Below are 23,890 nucleotides of genomic sequence, written 5' to 3'. Positions count from 1 at the left end.
AATGACCAGTTGGCTAAATAAATGTAGCATTATCTGTTGTGCAGGATGCGTCTTCTCGCCCTCCTCTGTGCACTTGTGACGCTCTGTGTCACAGCGGCTCGGCCTCGCCACAAGCTGCTCTCCTTAGAGATGGTCAACCACATCAACAAGGCCAACACCACCTGGACTGTGAGTCTTATCTCCATCCTCAGATCTTTACTTTTAGTTTATTACCTGCATTTCTGCAACTATCTGCGCAGCGTGAGGAAACCTGCTGCCACAGATTGATGTTTTTTCTGTGTTTAACTCCTCTTTCCGCAGGCCGATCTGAACTTCCAGAAGGCTGATATCAGCTATGTGAAGGGACTGTGTGGGACTATACTGAATGGACCCAAGCCGCCACAGGTGTAAGTTTAAACAGTGTTTGTGTGATGAGGGTGTGTGTGCATGGATAAAACAGGTGACAGTCAGCAGGTTCATTTTATAGCAGGTCTATACTATTCCTCGTAGTAGTGCCAAGGGCAGGGCATTAAATGTGTTAAGATTGCATCCTCTTAATGTCATAAGATGTTCTTTTTTATATATCTTTTAAATTCAGTTTGTGTTCTAAACTCCCTCCCTCTGTTTAAGGAGTCCGTGTTTGCGGCTGATTTCGCCCACACACGCCCAATTACATAGGTCTGTTTTATAGTACCTGCAGCACTCAGTGGCCTTCCTCTCTTGCTCAGGTTTCACAATACTGACAACATAAGGCTTCCAGACAGCTTCGACCCCCGCAAGCAGTGGCCCAAATGTCCCACAATCCAACAGATCAGAGACCAGGGATCCTGCGGGTCCTGCTGGGTAAGACAGACCAACAAAAGGACGCATAAATACAAATTAAAGTAGAAGGTGGTTAAATGTTGGGAACTAAAAGATATATTAATACTTATCCTTTAACTAGCGTTCCCTTTTTTGATTTCCCACAGGCCTTTGGGGCAGCTGAGGCCATATCTGACAGGATATGCATCCAAAGCAGTGCTAAGGTCTCTCTGGAGATCTCCGCTGAAGATCTCCTGTCCTGCTGTGACTCATGCGGCATGGGGTGAGCATTTGTGCTACAAAAAGAGTATTTCATGTCTTTTAAGAGGAGACATTAAATTATTATTTCTCTGTGAATGCAGCTGTTTTGGTGGTTATCCCTCTGCTGCGTGGGAGTTCTGGGTAAAGAACGGGCTCGTGACTGGAGGCCTGCACGGCTCTAAAGTCGGTGAGTATGAACAGAAATGAATAAATGCAGCGGGATTAAGGTCTTCACTGAAATAAATGTTGCGTTTGACAGGCTGCAGACCCTACAGCATCCCTCCCTGTGAGCATCACGTGAACGGGACTCGTCCTCCGTGTCAGGGAGAGCAGGACACGCCTAAGTGTGAGGAGCAGTGCATCGACGGATACTCTCCATCCTATCAGAAGGACAAACACTTCGGTACAGACCTTTTTTTCCCCGCTGTGGCTCCTCTGACATGCCTTGTTTTGTATCCGTCTTTGGTTTCACTGATGTCTCTGTCTCCCTCTGCAGGAAAACGCTCGTACAGCATCCCATCCGATCAGGAGCAGATCATGACGGAGCTGTTCAAATTCGGCCCTGTGGAGGCAGCTTTCTCTGTTTATGCAGACTTCCTGCTGTACAAGACGGGTGAGGCTGGTTTCAAATATGCTATAACTCTCAGAATGTACACTCAACAGCACAAAAAAAACGTATTTTCATGGGTCTTTTAAACTCGATGCACCTCTGCTGCAGGTGTGTACCAGCATGTGACAGGAGACATGCTGGGCGGTCACGCCATTAAGATCCTCGGCTGGGGAGAGGAGAACGGGACGCCCTACTGGCTGGCTGCAAACTCCTGGAACAGTGACTGGGGAGATGCAGGTGCGACAAAACAGAGTCTGACAATGTTTCTTGGGTCACATAATCTGGCAATGTGTGTTCCTTAAATCGTGTCTTTGTGACTTCTTATTTCAGGTTTCTTCAAGATCAAGCGTGGAAATGATGAGTGTGGAATTGAGTCAGAAATGGTCGCAGGGATGCCGCTCTTCTGATGAGTCCAGGCTGCAAAAAACCTTCAAATCAAGTTTACCAAGAAAGATTTACGTAAAGACCTTGTGTTCTTATGGTCGCTGATACTATTGCATTTCAAGGCAAATGTTGACAGATTTCATGCAATCAGCAGAGAATAACTCGCACAGCATGCTGAAACAAGAACTTTTGTGCTTTCATTGTTCTTTGTTGTCCGAAATAAATCATAAATTTGATCTCCAGTTTCAGTTTCATGGTCATTTTACTGTATTCTTTGCAGCTTAACATGCATTTTAAAGATCTGCAATACAAGTCCTTTATCTATAAAGTTGTCTATAAAGGTATAACACTGTATATAAAAAAAAAAAATCACTCAAGATGCAGGATCTGAAATAATGTTTTTTCCTTAACTGCCTCTGTGCCAGATCCCTGAACATATCTACCAGCCACTCAATGCTTTTATCTGTCACTTGCGGAACCATTGAGGGGTCTAAACACTTATTCAGTGGTACCTGTGGCTAATACAAATATGGAATTCATCTTTTAACCGTATTCCCTTCATATTGTAAACTTAGTTAGAAAATATGTAGCTAATAGAGATGTCTAGGATCAAGCAAGGACCACCCATCTACATCCCAGAAGACACCAAAGAAGCCCTTTGCAAAGATAATTAATTTTACCACAACAGCTCCAGGGCAAAAACACACTTCACTTACAATGTACTGTAATGTACTTTCCCATGAGCTTTAGAAACCAATTAGATCTACCAAACTTAATATACAGCCCCATGTGTGCTGTAGGTCAATTAGTTTTGTTTATGAATATGCACCACGACAGCAGGTAGCATATCAATTGAAATATTAGAGGGCATTTTGTACATCATTTTAAATAGTGTTTTAGGTGGGAATTCAACAAACAAATAAATAAATATGAAAATATTTAAAATTAAGACCTTGTCAAGTGGTACAGTGACAGGGGGTGGCGGTAATGTACTGAAAACGCTTGTCGTTAAACAGCCGAGGTATAACAGAAGAAGAAGAACGGCGCCTGCGCATTGGTTAACTTCCATGTTTGTAGTATATCCGCAGTGAGGGCGGACTTTGACATGCTGTAGGACGTTCCTATTAAACATACGATCACCAGTCATGATATGACAACCTGGAAGCACCACCTCCTGGAGATAACACCGAAACAGAGGGCTGCAAGTGGATACCGGCTTTTTATCTCCTCCGTCAGAGCCGATGGGACGTCTGGTAGAGGAGTGACTGTAAAACATCTTTAACGTTAGCTGGTGGTGATGAAGGCAGGTTGTCGAGTCTCTCTGTCAGTTGTCTGTCCCGTTGTGTCGGTTAACGAGTCATTTTCATACCGCCAGCGACCAGGTTAGCTCTCTTATGCTCTCTGCTGTAGTTTTATAGATCATAGCCATGTTTTTATCTCATTTGGAGCTATGGAGAACATACTGGGAGTCTGTTTCCAGACCTTACACGGTGTTCATCTGCTCCCTCACGGCCGCACTGTACTATCTGTGGGGCCGCAAGTGTCAGGTCAGTCACTGCGGTCAAGGCCAGTGGTAATATTAACTGCACTTCAATCATCCTTCTTTTCTATAGGACTATTTTTTTCTTATTTTGATATATTTTACCGGTTTTTATTTTATCTTAATGTACTCTAGTTTATTATTTGCTTTAATTTAAAACTGTCTTTTTGTTTATTTATTATTTAATTGTATCTTACATTTTGTTTTTCTGATAAAGGTCATTGTTTTTATTTTAGTCAATTTCGTTATTTCTTTTTTTTTTTTTTTTCATATTATTTTACTTCTTTTTTCTTTAATTTAAAATTTTCCTTTTTTTTATCAGACACCACAAGGTTGAGTGTGTTTGACGTGACAATTTTGCATGCGCTTTCTTTATTTTACACACTAGCAAAATACATATAGGCCTTTTAAAGTTGCATGGTTTGTACAACAAACGTTACCCTAATCTTTAACTTTGCTCAACATTCCTGAGGGCACTTTAATTCAGACTAAAGGTTACTTTATTGTTACCTTTATTTAGAATCTATAAGCAGCATATGATCAACTACGATGATTTATTACACACTATAACTACAACTAACTATGCAATTTTCTAAAGCCTTGGGTGAGGCCTTCATTAACCAAAAAACAAAAATATTCAATTTGTAATGAAAAATAACTGAAAAAACACCAAATATTAACATTTAAAAAGCTGGAACCTACAAATGTTTGGCATTTGTAACTTGATAAATGACTTGACGTCTGTTTGATTGTCAAAATTATTGGTGGGATTAACTTCCCTGTCTGTCTACTAATAAATACATGATATTATATTACCACATAATACTCATGTTGTTTGTTTTATATTACAGTGTAGATGTCATGGGGTAGTAGCATGACATCTACACTATGTTTCTTTTTTCACACAAGACTGTACTGTTGGCCACACCACATGAACATGCACAGCTCCACACCTCTCGCAGTGTATGCTCCTCATCCTCACCCTTCTGGTTTTGCATGCATGCTTTTATCTGGCACCCGTGTTAACTTCAAGGCCTCTGTGTTTTCATTCCTTTTCGTTTTATCTCTTTTCCTGCTAGACACCAGCTCTGGTTTCCAGCCAGGCCTTCAGTGCGTTCCTCCTCAAGCACTGTCCTGTAGTGGCTGAGCGTTTCAGTCCCACTCCCTGGTGCTGGGGGGGTCGGCTTCAAACCCTGGTCTGTGCCCTGCTCAAGTCCAGACCTCCTGCCACTTACCGCAAGTATGATAAACTATGAATCCTAAACCTGTAGGCTTGTGAAATAGTGATCATGTACTTCTAATCCTCCATTCACCCCTCAGTGAGCTGATCCGTACCATTGATGGGGGTCAGATCTCTCTGGATTGGGTGGACAATCAGGCCAGTGCCACCTACCCAGAATCCTCTACCCGTCCCACAGTGCTGATCCTCCCGGGCCTGACAGGGAACAGCCAGCAGTCCTACGTGCTCCACGCCATCAGCCAGGCCACCCGCCGCGGCTACAGGTAATATTTTCCTGTCTTTGTCCATAACTTACTTAATTAATCTTTAAGAACTAACGAGTGACTAGGAAACATATTTGACATGACTCTGACTTGAATGTCCAGTAGCTGCTGCCTGGTGCTGTTTTCATCGACATTTTCTTTCCCAGATGCGTGGTCTTTAACAACCGAGGTGTTGGGGGAGAGGAGTTACTCGTAAGTACAATAATTGAAGTAATATGGTCCTATCGCACTGAGATCATTTCCACTGACTCTGTTTTGGAGTAGCTTCACCTCGTAGAGTTAAAGTTTGTTTAACCTGTTAAGACTAAATAATTGCTAATATGTGAAAAGCACACTGACCCTTGTAGCAGTCTTGGTTGCAGTAGCAGTATTTCTTTAAAAAGCTTAAGCTTATAATCCTCATTCCCAAAGATTTTCAACGCTTAAAATTAATCCATGGTGTGTGGATTTACACGTCAGGTGTTTCTTCTTATTTTATATTAATTTTCCATTTTAGGAAAGAAATAAAAGAATAATTATTTAGAGCAATTATGTCTTCACACTACCGTCCAGTCTGCCTGATAACCTTTTACCTTTTAGAAGTCTGCGTCAGTTAGTATTATCAGGTGTATGCAAAGCCAGATGTACTTTAGTCTTCAGTACCGTAGAGCTCCACTGTTGTCCACAAACTATTAAAAACCATCAATGAGGATGAACATGTGCACTGCAGCTAATTTTTATTCAAGCATTCAGTGCCCTGCTGCTGTAAATCCTCACTAGTGCACAAAATGAGTATCAATCCGCAGCTAAAAATAATCCCCAGCAAAAGGAGTCTTTACTCCTGTTTTAAATGTCAGCTAACAACTACAGTGCCCAGCTTTTTTAAGAAAGTTACTCACGCTTTTTTAACTACATAATTGTGTCCCATTTTTAAACATCTTTGTTTAATAGGAACAAATAGGTGTTTAAATGCTACAGATACGCAGGGTAGGTTAGGAAAACTATTAAGAATCCTGAGTAAAGCAGTTCAAACACAAAGTGTGGCACTTTAACGCTGCATGTAACGCTGCTCCTCTGTCCCTCTGCTCGCTTCAGACGCCTGTTACCTACTGCGCAGCCAATACCTCCGATCTTGAGCGCGTAGTGCAGCATGTCAAAGGACTTTTCCCACATGCCCCTGTGCTTGGTGCTGGTGTGTCTTTGGGAGGGTGAGTCGGTGTTGGTGTTTTATGGTGATTTGCAACTGCTCCACCTATAAGCTTATTTTATGGTCAAATTTATCTTAACTTTTTTTCCTTTCTTTGTTTTTGTTTTGTTGCTCCTTTTTTTCGTCGATCACTATCGTATCTTTTCCCGTGTTTTTCTCTCCTTTCACCCTGTGCAGCATGTTATTGTTGAACTACCTTGGCCGTAAGCGCACAGAGTCAGGGATGGTGGCGGGTTTAACCATCTCTGTCCCCTGGGATGCAATAAAGTCCTCTGCTTCAATGGAAGAACCACTCAACTGGCTGCTCTTTAACAAATACCTCACCAACGGCCTGTGTAGAGCTGTCACCAGGTCAGATATAATGTAGCTTAATAAATTATTGAGTTATTTAAAAAATTTGATGTTGTTGAAAAAAAATGTGTTCTCACAGGCACAGGAAGATCCTGGAGAAAGTGGTGGATGTTGACTATGTCCTGAAGGTACGCTACATCTTTATATTGGCTTCCCTCCTATTTTTTTGATTACCTTTACATATGGTTGCTTCCTCATTATTTTTATTTATTTCACCTGCAGGCACGGACTATCCGAGAGTTTGACGAACGCTTCACCTCTTTGCTGTTTGGTTATAATTCCTGCACGGACTATTACCGCGATGCCAGCCCAGATAAAAAACTCCCCAACACAGCAGTACCCATCCTGTGTCTCAACGCTGCTGATGACCCCTTCTCTCCTCAAAATGGTGAGCAGACAATATCCAGACTGTCTGTTTATGTTTCCTTCTATGTAAGCCCACATAGACATGCAACCCAGGCTGCCTCTCTATGTGGATTTTCAGATTGTATTTGGATGGGTTTGAAATCCGATCTGAGGGCATCTCATCTGACACATAAATGAGTCATGTGTGACTGGATGCAAATTTCACATTTAGAAAAACAGGTGTAACCCCAACCTAAGTCTGTGTGTATATATACCTTTAAGTCTCATTTGTACAGTATTTATTCCAAGTGTTGAGGTAGAAACGTTTAAAGAGTAACTTAATTCTAACTCTTGGTCCTTGAGTACATGTAGGCCACTTTCTTTTATACATTTTAGCAAACCTGGTCACATTTGATTGTTGTCATGACAACAGAAGTTGTTTTTTCTTTTTCCAGCCAGACTCAGTTGGTTGGTCTTCTGTAATCCGACACCCTTATATATGGCAATAACCCTAACCCTTCCAACCCCATAATCCCCTCACACATATATACAGCAGTCAACTTTCATTAGTACTGACAGTAAATGGAAAGATTTACTGCATGCCGCTGAGAACAGATAGAGTAGAAAAACTGCATTGGAAGAAATACTACCTCTACTACTTGTAATCTGGTAGTTTACAGTGTTTATTTGTGTTATAGTGTTTGTGACAAATTTGAACCTGCCCTACCTCACATACTTACTCTCTATTCCGTGTCTTTGCAACTTGCAACTAGCAGTGAAACACAAGCGTAACACAAAATATAGTTAGATGTCAGAAGTAGAGTTACGCACGTAACTATAGTTCTAAGAATTCTAGATGGCTGCTAAATTTGTGTGAAACCTGGCATTCAGAGCAGCCTGCAGACTGAGCTGAGAAACCTGGGGATTACTCCAACATACTTTTACCTACAGATTTGAAACTTCAGTTTAGTTTGGAAATCCAACATTGTAACATTATATATATGTCTTAAATGTATTATACCCCCTCTTTAATATTTCAGTCTCCATGCTACTAAAAGGTGTTTTCTATCTAATGTTGTATCTTGGCCGCTCTCACTTAAATCTGACTGTTTCTTCAATGAACTTCCTGTCCACACAGCCTTTCCGCTGACCATCGTCCAGGGCCTGCCAAACGTCGCTCTGTTGTTGACCACCCATGGTGGACACATCGCCTTCCTGCAGGGTTTGTTCCCCCGCGGTGAGAGCTACATGGAGCGCGTGTTTGGTCAGTTTGTCCAAGCCGTCTTTGAACACCCGAAGGACATCACAAAAGCCTGCTGCATTAAGGAGGAACAGCTGAGCTGATCATCTTTCACCCCGTCACTCCATTTGAACCTCACTGAATATCAGACTGACTGCTACATAGCTGCAAAGAATATGAAGTCACTAACACCATAGCAACAATTCAACAAAATGCATTGCTTGGCTTTGCATGCTGTCATCTCGCCACAGAAAAGTTTGCACAGAGAATGACCAACTGTATTGTACAATCATGACCTCACTGCAGCTATGCTAATCTACCTCCTCACCCTCTCAGGTTGTCTTTAATGAGCAATCACAGAAGGTTCAAAGAAGTCGAGAACTTATTGAAATCTTGCAGCTAATTGATATGTGAATGCCTGATATTGTATGTACACAAAAAGAACAAACACACTAGTTTTTAAATAAGCTGTCAATAGAATGTAAATTACTTTAAATCAAATTGTTCCTCCTACACGCCGTCCTAACTTCACATGGAAGTGTGTCGAAAAGAAAACGCACAATTATTCCCAGCTTGAAAATGAGTGCTAGGATTTTAGTTTCTATTTAAAGTAAAGAACAAATTGTAAATATTAGTACAGAGGGTTTACTGTTTGTGATTTGCTACTTTGCTTTTGCAAGACTTATTTTCCTTTCAGTGTGCAACATGCCTTAAGGGATTACATTTCCCGAGGCTGGAGCCTTGCATGCATACTTTACATACAATCTTTCTGTACATACCGCACTCTAAGGTAAATCCTGCAAACATTGCAGTTGTTAGAGCTGTCAATCTTAAACTGTAAACACCAACACAGCAGGAATATATGTGAAAAAACGACCTGTGGAATTGTAACATACACAAAAAAATGAGAATCAGCTCAATCTAAAACGGTTGTATGCTTGTTTATGCTTCTGTAACTTGCTTGGCTGCAATGTAAATGATGCAATACATGAGAAAAGTATGTCCGTACATTTGAACTTAGCTGGCACTAGTTAATTTTCAGTGTGGTAACTCCTGTCGATAATTTAAATAACGAGTGGTTTGAATTTACGTGTGCTGTATTCTGCCTTCTGTTTGATATTGATGCACATTGTCTATATCATGTTGCCACTTTTATTTCACGTGATGATTATTCGATGTGTTGGGGGCATTTGTCTTGAATTTAAGCACCGATTTTGCTGCCTCTGTACGATGACCAGGGCACTGAATGTCTAACATAAGCTGAAGGTTTTTTGGCACTTATGATGTACAAACGCACAGTTTTATTACGCCAAAAGCAAGGTGTCTTAATTTATGATTTTTCTTTTTTACCATACGCTACATTTTGACTCTGAACAGGAAAGGTTTCATCTGCGACTGAAGACGTGCTATGGTCCTAGTTCTGCCTTATTGATTTTATTTACAGTTTTCCACTTGCCATTAAGCTTATTTTATTTATTTTGAATGAACAATTATTCCGTTTAATCTCTGTATCAGTTGTTACAAGCATCACAGTGTTTTTGCAATTCAAACTACCACTCTAAAGAACTTTCGGGCATTATGAACTATTAGTTTCAGTTTTTCCTTATTGAATGACACTTGAATTAAAGAATGGAAATGATATAAATAATTTCAGTTGGTGGTGATTTTTTTTCTAAATCTTGTATAATACAAACGGATAGGAAGCTGAAAATATGAAGTCATTCTCATCAGTGGCTGGCATCCATAGCAACACAAGCCTTAGTTTTGATTACTTCATGTTGCCAAGGCTTTTTACTTCTGGAAAATGTCACACATGCACGGCCTGTAATTAAGTTCCCTTCCATTTCACAGCTGAAATCTAAGTCGTTTTATCTCTGAGCTGTAAGGGTCATTTACGTCGTTGATTAACCAGGCACAGTATCAATAATTAACTGTGAACAATAAAGGCCCACGCCCTCTGTCACAATGCGAACCCTTCAGCCTCATTTAGATTCATTTAATGACGCTGCAGCCTGGAAAACATCCAGCGGCATGTGGAAACACAGAAACCCAATGAAGTAGGCACTTTGTAGCTCCTACAGATGTAATCTACCACTTGTCCGTGTTGCCCTCAGCTTTGACGATTTCTCTCAACTCTAGCTGTTAGTTATGTGTATGTCAGAGGAAAGATGCCCAGCAGGTTCACATTACAAAGATATTGAGTTAAAAAAATGATGTCTTTTTCATCGGTTTATAAAATCTCATGGTTGTAGATAATTCACTGTATTCACACAGATGCCATTTTCTTCTAACTTCACGCACAGCTTTTGAAACTCAAATGCTCTTATAATATTGTACTGCTGTTTTCCAGGTCATAAGTCGAATACACATCTGACAAATTGTAAAATCTGGAGGAACATTTTGCTATATTTCAAGTTAAAACTACTTTTTCGATAACCTTCGCATCAGTTACACAACAACTAACGTTAGCGTTCAACCGCTTCCTAGCTAATCAAAGCGTTAGCTAGCAAATAACACCATTCCTTTTATTACATGTAACTTATTAAACAGCAAGGTTACATAGCTAATATAACCTTTAGCTAGAAGATTACACCTTTCACAAAGTATTGTGTAACTTATAAAATGGAAATGTTGAGGATGTGGTTAAATTCTAGTAGAAGCTGTTTTCTGACGCAAGCTAATGGGTTTTGATATACAGTAGGCTATGTTGTTGTCCTTGAAATCTAAGATTTCTTTAAATTGTCTTTTCAGTTGTAGTAATCAGGAAGCAGTGATATAACACTTAAGTAAGACTCCCTACATTTACAAAACTGCCGACACGGACTACAGTGGTACACAATACAACCATATGAGCTTCCCACCGTTAGCATGACAGAAGAGGAAAATCGCCTCCTTGTGAATGGAAGAAAACATGTTAAGTTATATACAAAATTTGTCTCTGCTTGTGTGCTTCTCATACTGTCTTAATATCACTTCCTCTTTCTGTCATCTTTTACAATGACTGTCACATTGTTTACAGTATCCCTGCACAGCTATCTGTCCTCTACATCAGCAGGAAATAATAAAATACAGAAGCCATGTTTTAAAGGGACAAACAAAAGAATAAAATTGAGGGAGAGCAAATAAAAAAACAGTAAAATCACAATATAAAAGTCTGGTTTAGCAGCTGATTTCACACCCCAACTTTTCCTCCAGTCCATCCTCCTCCTCCTCCTCCTCCTGCCTGTGCTCCTCTACCTGGTGTGATGGGAGGAGCCTCAGGTTAGTGTTAATGATTCAACACCAGTGCTGCTGAGATTGACAGATAGAGAAAAAGGGAGGAAAGATTGAGAGTGAGAGATATTCGGAGAGAAGTAAAAATAGTAAAAGGAAAAGAGAAGGCATGGCAGCATAAGCTGCGGCAGTGTGCAGCAGAAGAAGAAGAAGTAATGTCGTGAAGTTGTGGACTGTGTGCTTGTACGTGCTCAGGTGTGTCCAGTCTGAAGACAGTCTAGGGGTCAGGCAGAAACTGAAAACACAGTGAATACTTTTTTACAACTGAGTCTTGTAAGCACGTCAGGGTGATTACCTGAATGCTATGATTCATGCGGCCTTTATAGGCTGGACAGACTTTCACCTTCTTTTGTGATCAACACACAGCCTGCAGGTGAGTGTGACTTATCCGTCTACAAATTAATGTCATTGTGTGTTTGAGTGTTGGATTTCATGTTTAAAGGCCTATGGAAAACAGTTATGTGCTCTAGATATACTGATTTTATCACGTCTTCATGTGTTTAGAGTACAAAGCGCTACAAGCTAAACAGTGAAATGCACCTTTAATAATGTCTTCCCTCTTTCATTGCCATTACAATTCAATTTAGTATAAAACTGATGATGTGCAAGCGAGAGAAAGCTTCTTGAAGGCACCACCAGACTGGACACATGTTCCCCTCAGGTTTCTATTACAGAGCATCTTGTGAGAATTCAGCTGTAGTTACACTTGGCCATGAATTAGTAATGACTCAGGTGGTATGGAGTGTACAGTTTGCTGCCGGTGTGTGTGTATAATGGTGATCAGTCCAGCATCATGTTCCTGCTGTGCAGCTAAAAAGGAAGACAGGAATACCTCCCTATAGCTAATTTTCCATTTCCCGAACAGTCTGAAATACACTTGATATTTTTTGTAAACATTGCATCACACAAAGAAAGGAATCAATGACTAAAACAGCCAATACACACCCCCCTGCATGAAGCTACTTAGTGTCACTGTTTAAATCCCAGCCTGCCCCCACGGGGCTGAAAGCGCATAGTTAACCTAGCTGTGGTTTTCCCTCATTAACTGTTGACCAGCAGGCCTGGAAGGTTATCATTACTATCAGCCCCAGTTGTCTTTCTTTACTGCTGCAAGTCCCGAGAAAGTTTACGAATTGTGTTTGCACAAAGCTCTGTCTGTGTGTGAGTGTGTGTCAGGTTAATAAAACACCCCCAAAGCAAATTTGACTTCCTAGTATGGTGCAACAAGTTGTTTTTGCCATTATGTGCCCTGTAAAAATATAATTACCTTCACATTTTGCTTTTGCAATTCCGGCCTATTGACTCCTGCACTGATATCACATTGTTTTCTCCTTTGATAGTAAATCATTGACGTGATTAAGGTGACTTTCAATGCTGTAAAAATATTTATTAACGGACAAATTTTTCTTATCAAACTCCCTGATAGCGCATTCTTTTCTCCAGACTCAAAAAAAACAAGTCACTTTGACAGTGGACCATTTTTTTTATTTGCCTGTCACATTTTGTTGGTCTATTGCTTTGTGACTTTATGATTCACACTAACATCAGGTCTAATCTCGCTAGTGTCCAATGTTCATGGTGAGGCAGCGGTAACCGGGGTCACGTGATGAGTGATCTTAGGCTAACTGCTCGTACACCTGAGGATTTACTAGAGCGGACGTGCGTGTGTTCAGGATATTGTTGCCAGTTGCCTTGTGTTTATATTGATTGTAATGTTTGGCTTGTCAATAGAGACATAAACTCTTTTCCATTAACAACAAAATTAAAATGGCAGCAAAGCCACGTTATCAGGGCTTTAGTAAACACATGTTGGATATTGTGTGTGGCTAACCTAGCTTGCGCAGCAGTGCTCATTAGCTAGCATGCACACACATGTGTTGCTAGGCTGGTTCCACTCAACAATATATTATTTAGCCCAATTTTTTAAAGTCACACAAGCAGAGAGAATAAAGAAATGCACATACACACAAAAAGTAGCAAATAATGAAGATTTTTGTACTGTTTTGACATGTTTAGTGCCATTATTAGTTGAAGGTGCAGCAGTGGATCTTTAGAAGAGGATTGCAGGGTGTGACAGCATTCAGAAAGCACCCTGTTGACTGTCCATCATTAGTCTGCATAATTCAGCGGGGCTCATGCTGTGTGCAGGCAGTGCGGTAGAGTTCAGTGCCTTTGAAAAAGACATAGATACATGTTGGAAGATGATATCTGGGGCTCTATGTGTGAAAGTCTCCGAACATATCAGGATGTAAGCTTCTGTATTTTCTGTCAGAGTTCAGATGCATCATTTTAAGATATTCCTAACTGTCTAGCATTAGCTGTGGTTTATCTGTTGATTCCTCCCCGAGGCTATATCTTTATTTTTGTGTTTCTTTTCCTCACTGTAGTCATGGAGAAGCAACTGGAGGTGCTGAAGCAGCAGCTGGAAAAGCAATGTCAGATCAACCAGGAGCTGCAAAGGCAAAACAAAGACCTGGGTGAGTGCAACCATAACTATATCACATTGAAAGGGTAACTTCAGGTTTCAGCATCACAGCTAGGTGCCATCTAACTGGGTTGTGACCTACATCCAGCTGTGGGATAGGAACATGACAAGATAAATATCCTTAATGGGATAAATAGACGATTAAAGTAGTTAGTACAATTGCAATGTTATGTCACTGTTGCTAGAGTCAGTGTCGGAGTGAGCACGATTAAGGTGTGTTCAGACCCTGTGTCATTTGCTCATATTTGAGCTCTGGACTGTGTGTTCATTTGCCTTAAACAGCCAATGTACAGACTGTACTGACATTAGCTTTAAGCTAGCTAGCAGCAGATGCACTGACCAAGAGTTTGCTTGTGTGTGTTTCGTTCGCTCAGCCTCTGAACTCACAAGAAACGCCAGTTCTTAACCTTTAAGCGAGAATTTGTTGAAGGATTTGTTCCCATTCTTGCAGACTATAAATCACATTATATCAGCTAGCATTAGCCTATCTCAGATTTATTGTTGTTGTAAAATGTTCTGTTTGATCTTGACAGTTCCTTAATCATCAGGTTCCAGGGACCTTAATAAAAAGGCTGGTTAGGGAAATGACCAATACATGGAGTCATGTTAACCCCATATTAAATTGGGCTAACAACTTTCATCCCCATGTTGTCATAAATGAGAACATGTATTGGCACTACAGCTGCAGCTTGTCCCCTTTCTTCTTGAATATTTTTTTCTGCCTGCATCCTCACAGAACAACGCCTACATGAGAAAGAAAAGCTTTTGCAGGATCTGCAGAGCCAATACCATGATCTGGGTAAGAGTTCAACATGGGCACCAGGGACACACACACACACACACACACACACACACATGCCAAGTGACCTTTGATTCAACATTCAGCTGAAACATGGCAGCCATTTACAGTAGTTAACTCTCCGTTTGTGTTCTGTCTGTTTCAGACTTTCCCTCCCAGAGCGGTAATGAGATTGCCCCGGAGGTCAGGAAGAGCCGAGCGGCCGTCATTGCCTCTGAACCAATCCCTGAGACCCTGGAGATTACTCGCTCCAGGGTCAAGAAAACTGCCAGGTTGGTAATCAGCACTGAAGATGAGGGTATAATATAGTCAAAGTAAGACTGTGCAGGGTTTTTACTTGGTCATTTAGGCGAATCTAATTACCTCTCCTGCACACGTCAGACATCGTGATAATATATAATGAGTGTGAACGTTGCATGGGAGCTCCCCAAGTTCAAGACGACTTCTTTCACCTCTCATCATCAGTGAGACGAATCTGATCGTCAAAGCCATACAGAAGAATGACTTCCTGAGCCGCCTGGACGATGAGCAAACAGCCATGATGGTGGACCTCTTAATGGTATCTAACTACAAACCGGGGGAAGACGTCATTAAAGAGGGCACCGAAGGGGACAGCATGTACATAGTAGCAGGTGGGGACACTTCTGAGTGTGTGTGGATGTGTGTTTTTGTCTATGGATGCATGTGAAGGAGGATTTTATTTAAAACTCTTTTTATATGTTGAAATATATTTTAAACACTACATGCTCCCGCATAAATCTGATTTCTCGTCCCTCCTACTTTTAGATGGTGAGCTCCGTGTCGTGCAGGCAGGCCGGGACCTCCGCACTTTAACCACTGGTGATGTGTTTGGGGAGTTGGCCATCCTGTACAACTGCAAACGGACAGCAACAGTCAAAGGTCAGCCCTTGTTGTGGAAAAAAAGTCATTTTGAAAGCTGTGTTGTCAAGCCAGAAAGTGGCAAGACAAAAAAAAACAGGTGTGAAAGGAGTTCAGGGAGGTTTGTCTCCAGGAAGTTCTGGTAAAATTTGAGACGAAGTCTGGGAAAGCTGGTCGTCTGCAGGGTGTGGACTGCTGAACCCAGACTGGGGATATCGATCAGCTGTGGGAGGAACACACTGAGGAACTATTAAACCCAACCAATAAGTCCGTTGATGTGGAGGCAGAGGGTGAAGATCAAGGGGTAGTCTTACCCATATCTTGGCAGAGGTTACCAAGGTTGGTAGTCAACAAACTCCTCGGTGGCAGGGCGCCAGATGTAAATGACAGCTGTAGGCTGAAGACTCTGGATATTATTGGGTTGTCCTGGCTGACAAGCCTCTTCAAAGTCACGTGGAGGTCTGGGAGCTTGGGACTGGAGAGTGTGCTCCAATTATCAAGGTATCACATTACTCCGCCCTCCAGGGAAAGTTTATTTCAGGGTGCTAGTATGGAGGATCTGACTGATCATCAAACCTCAGATACAGGAGGAACAATGCAGATTCTGTCCTGGCAGTGGAATAGTGGACTAAATCTTTACCCTTGCAGGATTGCTGGGAGGAGTCCTCATCCAGACTCCATATGTTTTGTGGACTCAGGAAGGCCTGCACTTGTGTCCCTGGGGAGACTTGTGGGCGGTACTACAGGAAAATGAAGTACTGGTCGTTGGTAAGGGCCATCCTGTCCCTGCATGACCAAAGTGAGAGCTGTGTCCTCATCTTTGCCACAAAGTCGAACACAGTCTTGGTGGGCGTTGGCCTCCCCTATGGTTATCCCTCGTCACAGATTCTGTTTGTGATTTTCATAGACAGGATCCCATGGCGCAGGACTTTATGTCTGCTTTTTGCAGATGATGTGGTTCTGTTGTCTTTATCAAATGTTGAACTCTAACAGGCGCTGGGATGGTTTTCAGATGAGTTTGAAGTGGCCCGGGGTGAGAGTTGGCAACTCCAAGTCCGAGGCCATGGTTCTTTGCAGGGAAACAGTGGACGGCTCCCTCAGAGTGGGAAGTGACTTACTGCCTCAAGTGAAGGAGTTCAAGTATCTTGGGGTGTCGTTGAAGTGTGAGGGTAAAATTGATCGTGAGCTTGAGTTATGCAGCTGTTGAACACAACCCTGCCCAACACTCGGATCTTTGGTTGAGTGGTCTGTGGCGCCCACTTTGCAAAGAGTAAAGATCATTGAGTAATTACATTATGCAAAGTTTGTGCCAAGTTTTAGTTGTGTTGGATACAAACATAGCTGGCAAACAGTATTGCTATGACACTTAACTAAGAAACACAATCTCCAGACTTTTCTTATGATTGTTGAGCTGCTGAGAGGCTTTAAAGTCTTCGGTTCTATCTTCTGTTGCAGCGAGGACAACAGTGCGTCTGTGGTGCATGGAGCGACAGACCTACAGGACGATCATAACCAACAAATCCAAGAAGAAACGGGAGCAGCTCATGGGCTTCCTGAAGATGTAAGTTTTCAGACTCTGCCACTAGTAGCTATTTATTATCCCGTTAGAATGGTTTGGCCAAGTTAATGGAAGTGTTCTAGTCTGACTTTCATGACTTATTGGACCATATTACAACTCGTTCTAAGTCTGCTGTTATATCTTATTTATGCTGTCACAGGTCTCACACTCTGAAGGACCTGAATGATGTCCAGTTGTCCAAAATCCTTGACTCAATGGAGGAGGTATGTAACAAGTTGTCCCTTTGTAACATTGAGTTTTGGGGAGCTTATAAAAGAATACATGGGTAGCCTTAGTGTCCTTTATATTTGTGGCGTTGTTTCTGCGATAAAATCCCAAACTCTATTTACAAAACAAGATGTTTGATACAATTTGCCAGCGTCTACTGTTCTAATCGTTTTTATCTTGTACCACTCAGGTGAAGTACCAGGACAAAGATGTTATAGTTCGAGAAGGAGCAGAAGCGAACTCATTTTACATCATCCTCAAAGGAGAGGTAATACATCGTGTGCAAAAACTCATATTTCAATATTTCAATGCACTGCAGCACTCTCTCTCTCTCTATATATATATACACATTATATATGTGTGTTTCCCCCTCAGGTCCTGGTGACTAAGAACGTGAACGGGCATCAGAAGCAGATTCGTCGGATGGGAAAAGGGGAGCATTTCGGGGAACAGGCCCTTATACGGTAACCATGGCAACACATGCCTGAGGCAACATCCACTGCTCCGTGCACCGTCTACAGCTGCTGTCGTCTCTGACATTTGGGTTGTGCAACCTGCTGTTATTCTTATTAATGTGTAACCGGTCGTTTACGGTTACTAAAGGAATTTTAGATTCCTCCTGCAAATGTAGAAGAAGCCTGAAAGTTTTCTTTAATTGATCAGTGCTACATTTTCTAATCGTGGCAATCATGTAGTCGGATGATTTGATGGTTCTGAGTAAAAGACAAGAACATGGTATTTGATCAACAGTAGAAATAATGAGGTATGTTTTGATAAGGGTGTAAGGGCTGCTTTTTATTACAAATATCATCCAGCTAGTGTTCCTGCCTCTGAGCAGTCGAGTATAAAACAGCACATGGTTTTATTGGAAGGTTATTCGCTGGTAGATTTGTGGAGCAAAGTGTTCAAGGATTTAATAAAAATGCAAATGTTCTCACTTCTAAAGCATTTAAAATCCACTGATTTCAGGGGCTATTGTTCAGTTTTCACCTAAAATTCCCTTTCCTCATTTTTATCTGTACAGTAATAGAATACAGTTTTCTTGACTGGTTGCCATGTGCAATGTTTTCTCCTGCAGGGAAGTCTTGAGAACTGCCACCTGCACGGCTGACGGCCCTGTTACCTGCTTCTCCATCGACAAGGAGTGAGTCTGAATCGACATTAAAATCCGCCGAGTGTACACAGAGGTCACACTCGGTTCAGTCAGGCCCTGCAGTGATGAGCGTTGCTCCTGACAAGAAAGAATCCATCCTTTCTTTTTTTCCCCTCTGTTACTGCTGCCTTGTTTGCACTGTGCTCACAGTTTGAAGTGTATTTTTACATTGTGCACAATGCTTTTTCTTTAGGGTGTTTGAAGAGACAATTCCCGTAGAGCACCTGGAGCTGTTTGATGAGTATGTACCATAGAGCTCTTTTCATTGCATCACCATCGTATCCTCCATCTTGGTTAAAATAGTGTCCTGATGAGTTTGACTCTCATTTTGTTTTTACCCCCAGCTCCAAAGTGCTGCAGGAGGCTAAAGCTCAAGAAAAGTCGAGGTGAGTGGCTAAGGGAGACTTGAAGATGTAACACAATCCTATGAATCAAACAAAATATCTTCCTTGAAATGAAACAGCATTAGTTAAAAGTTCTCCCATCGGTCTCTGTGTCCCTTTTAGTCCCATCTCTCGCATGAGGTTTAAGGATCTGGTTCCTGTGTTGTATCAGGAGGGTCGCTTTCAAGGAGATCCTGTCACGCTGGGGGTCGGAGGGTTCGGCCGTGTCGAGCTGGTCAGTGCATTTCTACTACTTTGATATTTGCTGAATAACGGGATGTCGTAACTTCTCTGAGATTTAAAGAAATTGGTTTCTTATTAAGACTTATGTCAAGTAATAGAAATGCGAGAGGCAGGCCTGGGGGCTGCAAACACAGAGACATTTATTGGACTGGGGAAGAGGGCTTAATTCAGTATTTCCTTTTATTAAAGAAGCAAGATCCCTCCACGTCTTATTAATATTTTCCCATTTAAAAGTGCAATACCCTCTCTGTAATACCCAGAGACAATACATCAATCACAAAGGGTGCTGAAACACAATACAGCCACTTGTTACTGATGAGGATTGAGCTGCTAAATTAACTCTATTTACTGTCACTGAGTATAAAAACACCCTGATAGAGAGGAAGGATTGTTATACTCTCCATATTTCCACCCTTCTGTCTCGTTTTTTCATTGTTTTACAAGAAAATTGAAAAATAAAACCTCAATCAAACACGACCCCCTTTCCCTGACTAATAAGTCCCACACAGTCCTTAATAAAGTTTTAGTACGCAGTGAATTAGAGTAGGTTAGCTCAAACTACAACTGCTAGTCCATAGTCGGCATATGAAGGAAACTATTAGTTAGGTTAGTGACCTTTAAAGGTAGAAAAACAGTTTCACGATGATGGTTGTTTTGTTCTGTTGCCATTTAAAGATGACCACAGTGAATCATGGGACATATTACGCCATGAAGCGAGTCAGCAAGAAGCACATTGTTGCCAAGAGACAAGAGGAGCACATGCTGTTTGAGAAGAAGATCCTTAAAGCCATCCAGTGTGACTTCATCGTCAGGTAATCAAGTTTCGTCCTTTACATACAACATAAAAAAATATTAGTGAGACTTTAGAAATGTTATCTGGTGTTAAATCCTGCCTGTCAATTCTCTTTGTCCCTGTAGGCTTCATGCTGCTTTTAAAGACACAAGATACATTTACATGGTGATGGAGTTCTGTGGAGGCGGAGAGATCTGGACCAAACTCAAAGAAGTGTAAGAGAACACAGAGAAAAACTTCATATATAATGAAATTGCACATCACAGTCTGTAGTTGCATCAATATAATAACAGCAAATTACAGCGAGAAGAGGAGGAAGTTGTCACAAAGGGGTATTTCAACCTCTCACATCTTCTGTGATTTTCAGAGGCCGTTTCAACGAACCCGTCGCAATGTTCTGCACTGCCTGTGTGGTGGAGGCCTACGCCTACCTCCACAAGAAGAACATCATGTACAGAGACCTGAAGCCTGAGAACCTGATGCTGGACATAAAGGGCTACGTCAAACTGGTGACTACTTATCTGTGCACGTGTGTAGTTTTCTGTACTATTCAAGGACAGGGGGCTCGACCTTCACTTCGTCCATGCTTGTGTGTCTGTGCAGGTGGACTTTGGATTTGCCAGGGAGCTGGTGCGTGGTGAGAAGACTTACTCATTTGTGGGTACTCCTGAGTACATGGCGCCAGAGATCATCAAAAACCAGGGGCACGACTTTGCAGTCGACTTTTGGTCCCTCGGCATCCTGATCTATGAGCTATTGGTGGGAAGGTAATTCTGACACTAATATACATGCCCTTTCCTGGAAACAGCCTCACAGTTATCCAGCAGATGGCAGCAAGGAAATATGACTGACATCTGCAGGATCCAGGGAAGGTTACCCAGCAGCAGCTGACTGTATCACTGCCTAAAGACTAAAATAACAACAACACTCTTCTCTTTTCTTGTTCATCTTGTCAGCCCTCCATTTTCAAGTTCAGAGCCTCAGAAGATTTATGCCAAGATTTTGGACGGAGTCATCAAGTATCCGCCTTTCTTGACTGAAGCAGCCAAGTCTATAATCAACAAACTGTCCAGGTGAGACCAAAACACTGACTGCATTATTATTACAATGTCACACTGTGACTTACTGTGAATTAGATTCTTAATAAACTCAATTACTGCCTGAACAAGTTCCTCATGAAGTAGAGTTAGATTATGTAATATGCATGTAAAAACTACAACTGTGTTTGAGCTCAGTTACTCCCAGTGTAGAGCATAAATTATGTAAAAATATCCGCAAATCAACATGCAAATCTGTCATGAAATGCCATTTTTTGAATGCAAATCCCTTTTAAAGTGAAATCTCATTAAATTAAATTTGATGTTAATGTCGCCCGTCTGAATGACATCCTGTGTTTTTGTTCTCAGACCTCGGCCAGGTCAGAGGTTAGGAAACACCAAGAATGGGATCAAAGACATCCGACATCACAGGTTACCATGGCTACAAGTCATATGGTTGAATAGTAAAATATGTGTGACAGGGTGTTCTCACCAGCTGGCCTATTTTATTCTCTTAATCAAAGTGTTTTTTATGTTTTCTTGTATTTAAAGTTTAACTTCCCTGCTGCTGGCTGAGCTTTTAAACTTGGGATGAATATTTGAAGCTATTTCTCACTCTCGGTATGTCGGGGGCTGTAATCTCTCCCTCATCTTTTCCCATCAGGTGGTTCAGCAACATGAACTGGCACAAGCTGCGCTTGGGTCAGCTCGATGCCCCTACTGTCCGGCTCATACGCAAGGTGAGTCCAACCTCTAGCTCAGTCTGTTCACTGTTATGTGAAAAAACACATTTTGTGTTGTTTGAGGAAAACCAAAGAACACAGCTGGTTAACTTTCAGCAAGTAACTCATAAAAATATATAAAATATAATAATGATAAAAGCAATCAAAGTTAAATTCTAAAAAAAAATCCTTCGATTTTATTTGAAATTTATCTCAAGGCTCGGTGTTGCAGGTAGCACTGTCACCTCACAGCAAGAAGATTCCCGGTTCGAATCCCAGTTCGGCATGTGTGGAGTTCTCCCCTTGCCTGCCTGGGTTCTCTCCGGGCAGTCCAAAGAGTTCTCAATAGGTTAATACACTCCATAGACATGTTTGTTTGATACATAGAGAGCATGTACAGGTTGAATAATAGTGGCCCCAGAATGGAACCCTGGGGGACTCCACGTGTTATAGTGATCCGCTCAGGTTTATGGTAATAAGCGTAACAACACAACCTCTGCCTTTTAGATATTTTCTGAATCTACTTAAGACTGTGTCAAGAAGTACTTTATGGTCTGGGCGTCTGTTTAGCTCAGCGGTTAAATCGGCGGCACAGGTACAGAGGCTCCTCGATGCGGCTACCCTGGGCTCGACCCCCACCCTCGGCCCCCTACCGCGTGTCCTACCCACTCTCTCTTCCCCTGCTTCCAACACTGTCCACTGTCGTCTCTATAAATAAAGGTCCACAGTGTAAAAGGCTCCACTTAGATCAAGCGCCACTGAAACTGCTGGTTTTCCCTGAACCACTATCCAGACAAATATCATTCCACACCTTTATTAAAGATGTCTTAGTGTTGTGATGTCTGAAGCCAAATTGAAATCCATCCAAAAGGCCAATTTAATTTAAAAGCTCAAACTTTGTCACAAAGCCAAATTGTGCAAACTTTTGGCAGAAATGGGATAGAAATGATGTGTTCAAGTGGAACACCATCACTCACAGTAACAAGCTAATGAGGTTTTTATGGCCTTTGAGACTTAAAAAAACTCCTGTTTACACAGAAGAACCAGGCTGATAGGGACCAGCTATTTTTAAGCCATTCTTTGACAGGACTGCATATGAATGTAATACATTTATCCATTTTTTTTTTCCTCCTTCAGGGCCCCTGCTACATCAACTTTGATCGTTTCCCTCTTGATCAGACGAAAGCAGAGGAGGAGTTCTCTGGTTGGGACCGCGACTTCTGATATCTGTGATGAATAAGGATCAAACGCCACGAGGGTTCCTTACATCACCCAAATATGGAGCCAAACAGAATAACCTCAATTTAAGCCAAAACACGGTTAAGGCCACACGATGGCAGTAGGAGCCCTTAATATTTAATGTCATAACCCATTTCATACTAATTTGATCATTAAATTAGAGTGGAACTGCAGGGATTCACTACTTCCAAATTATTTATTAACGCCTCCCTGTTTCTGCGGAGAGCCTGCCATCTAGGTGGCGAGGAGCTGGATGTATGAGGAGGTGTTAAGACAAGATGTTCGAACACTCTGTTTGTAAATTCAGTGCGGGGAGGTTTTGGTGCCTGATGAAACAGTGTGAATAATATCATACAGAGAACACTCTTGACTGATTTGAATGAAACACCTCCTCTGAGTGCCAGCTAGCTGACAAGAAATGCTTTTGTACAATCTGTACAGCTCATCCCAAGGCAGATGGTAAAATTGATATTTGTATTTTATTTCAATGTGTATTTTGGATCTATGTAGTTTTTAGAGATAAACTGCTAATATCAAAGATGTTTGTTTTAATATTGTAAAAGTTGTTTTTATAATAGATTCTCACTTTCTTATGGATTTTTCTTTCTTTTTCAGATAATCTGCCTCCTTTTAATGCAGATTATTTTCACGCACCTTGATTGTACTTCATGATGAAAACTTTCTACATGACTCTTAGTAAATAAAAGTGCTCTAAAATCCTTATATAGCTGTGTTTGATTAATATCCCTCTCCGCCGTTGTATAAAAATTAAACCCCAAGTGTGAAACGATGCACATTTTTGTGCTGCTGTGGCCAAATCCCACATATAAGGTGTAAGGTAAGCAATACAAGTATTCCGATTCAAAGTGTGGGATAGCAATTCACCAGGGGAAATATT

At 41.5% G+C, this 23,890-nt stretch overlaps 1 pseudogene; it reads left to right on the top strand.

Moving 5' to 3' along the window:
- The first annotated feature begins 45 nt into the window (after positions 1–45).
- On the top strand, positions 46–22,977 carry LOC138585299 (uncharacterized; annotated as a pseudogene).
- The last annotated feature ends 913 nt before the right edge of the window (positions 22,978–23,890 follow it).

Source organism: Semicossyphus pulcher, unplaced genomic scaffold, assembly GCF_022749685.1.
Source record: "Semicossyphus pulcher isolate SPU_LCO1_2020_fin unplaced genomic scaffold, fSemPul1.0.p SCAF_11, whole genome shotgun sequence".
Classification (NCBI taxonomy): domain Eukaryota; kingdom Metazoa; phylum Chordata; class Actinopteri; order Labriformes; family Labridae; genus Semicossyphus; species Semicossyphus pulcher.
This window is presented reverse-complemented; position numbering and strand designations above follow the sequence as displayed.